This window comes from Taudactylus pleione, unplaced genomic scaffold, assembly GCF_031769625.1.
Source record: "Taudactylus pleione unplaced genomic scaffold, aTauple2 ptg000179l, whole genome shotgun sequence".
Classification (NCBI taxonomy): domain Eukaryota; kingdom Metazoa; phylum Chordata; class Amphibia; order Anura; family Myobatrachidae; genus Taudactylus; species Taudactylus pleione.
Window position 1 is genome coordinate 29,408,466 of NW_028284581.1, and position 2,514 is coordinate 29,410,979.

At 50.4% G+C, this 2,514-nt stretch overlaps 1 pseudogene; it reads right to left on the reverse strand.

Annotated features, from left to right (window-relative positions):
• Positions 1-1,075: 1,075 nt before the first annotated feature.
• On the reverse strand, positions 1,076-1,194 carry LOC148519974 (5S ribosomal RNA; annotated as a pseudogene).
• Between the last annotated feature and the right edge of the window lie 1,320 nt (positions 1,195-2,514).

A 2,514-nucleotide genomic window follows, 5' to 3' on the forward strand; every position in this document is an offset into this window, starting at 1 on the left:
TAAAACACCATTCGCATAATTAGGCACGCCTGCGTTCGGATCTCCACTCCCCCGTTTTCAAGCACCTTCCCCTGTTACCACCCACAAACGCCTCATTCTGTCACTCAAACTACCGACCTGGCTGTGTTCAAGGAGAGAGAAATTTGTGATTGTAGCAGCTAGTTTGCGCACGCGCATTGCGAACTTTACGCATGCGCAGTTTAGCGAACATCGGTGGTGTATGACCGTGCATCCGCAACGACCGACTCTGAATGAGGTCCTTAGTGCTGATGAAAGACCAAAGGGTGAAATTAAAATTGAGAGTCCTGCACTGTGTGATGAAACCAAATGGGAATGTGGAGATAGGCATGGTGCCATGACTCGGAAGCTAACTGAGGTTGCTGCGGAAGAGTACTAGCCACTGTACAATCATGGCATCCCTCTCGAGACCTGCAATGACAGACTGCAGGGACTCTATCTTGAACCTGAAGTTCCGCAAATAAGGTTGAGATGTTTCAGGTTCAGAATGGGTCTCACTGAACCATCCGACTTGGGAACTACAACCAAACTGGAGAGAAGGGAGCACATCATGCCGGAGGCTTAACTGCTGGGAGTAAGAGGGAGATAGCAGGAGCTTCTCTGGAACGACTCCTGAATCTCCTTGGGATCCGCAAGGACTGAAAGGACGGTCCGAGGAGGAGGAGCAGCAGATGGAAGATAAGTGGACTTACCACCTGTGGCTTTAGAGATCCACTTGTTCTGATCCAAACAGAGCTTCCTTTGTGAATGGAAAAGCTTCCACAGCTTTTAGCTTCCTCATCGGCCTGACATTGTCTCAGCCACAGGGCTCTGTGACTGAGATAGTCAAAGCCAAGGATCTAGAGGAAAGATTACACATCCTGTGAAGTCTCCTGATAAAAGGAAGCATGCTCTGCAATCTGTTCTGTTAAAGGAACCAGATCCTCCGCCGGAACACCAGTTTTAAGGCCCTCAGCAAGCTGCGTCACCCAAGCTTCCACAGCCCTGTTGACCCAACAACTGACTAGTGCGGTTCAAGTTACAGTGTACCTATACATTTGAACTTGGGTAGGAATAAAGCCTACAGCATCTGGTATTCCCAGGCGGACTCCCATCCAAGTACTAACCAGGCCTGACCCTGCTTAGCTACCGAGATCAGATGAGATCTGGCGTGTTCAGGGTGGTGTGGCCGTAGGCTGCCAGACAGATGTGCCCTGAGCTATTCCCTAGGCACACTAAAATATGGCAGTGGCGAGAACTGCTCCTGCTCCCACCTGTACAGGGAGTACCATCTTTTTAAAAGACATGACATCGCATAATTTCCTGAACTCTGCAGGAAAGGGATAGTAGGATAATAGTTTACTTGTCTGAAACTTTTTAACTCTGTATCCAAGCTGAGGTAAGGATCTCGTCCAATTCCTCATATACTGTAAAGGTGGCTGCTAATCTTTGTTTCTTAACAAAGATAGACGGCCTAACATTCACAGGGTCCATTCTCTACACCCTGAGACACAGGCTCCAATTCTTCTGTTGCCTGTCCCCCTCCCCTGTATCAGGCATGTCGTCTGCTTTCCGGATCATCCCACATAAGGGGATTCGGTATCAGTCTCCTAGCAGGGACATTAGAGGACTATGCCATGGGAGGGACCTAAGCTGACAAATTGTAAGCCCTTCTACAGACCTGGCTAAAGAACGCACCCAATCTGGTTCAGAGAAGGCAGACGTCTGAGATTTGGCAAACTTTCTTCTCTGTGAGCTTTCAGCCCTGCAGACAGATGTGGGCATTAGCTCATTAGGCTACAGACTCCTGCTGTAACATGACTGATGTAATTTGATCAGCCCACGGTTGCTGAGGTGATTACAGGAGTCTGAGTCATGCTACCAAATCACTGGCCACACACACACATACAGAGTGAAGGGACAATGAGACACACAGAGATTGTTAGTAAGAAGAGATAAGAGCATAGGAGGATATGCTTTTACCCAGCCCAACCATCGCTGATACAATGACCAGCACGCTGTGTAAAAACAATATAAATGTGCTATTAATGGCTGTGCACACACTGGACCTCATTCAGACCCGGTCGCAAGTGATGTGCGCTCGCAACCGGGTCGATGTTTTGGTCCTGCGCACATGCAGCGGCTGCACTGCACGTGCGCAAGCCCTGGAGCGAGAGAGAAACTCTCTTGCTCCAGAGCTCACTACAAAAGGCCCGGCTGTCGATGTTGATCGACAGCTCGGCCTGTTTTGTAGGCGGGGCGGGGGGGTGGTTTCACAAACGGAGGCGTTCCTACCGTTTTGTGGGCGGCCGCACTGACATCAGCAGTGATGTCAGTGGGGAGCTTACTGCTCGATCAGAGCAGGAAGCTCCCTGGGGCTTGCGGTTGCCGAGACCCAACCTTAGGGTCTCGTCGCAAGCCCCGATGGTTGCAATGGTCTTGACCATCGCGACCATCAACCTGGTTGGTCGCTAAGCTGTGGGTGGTCGCTAAGCAGGAGGCCGCACTAGAAAAAGC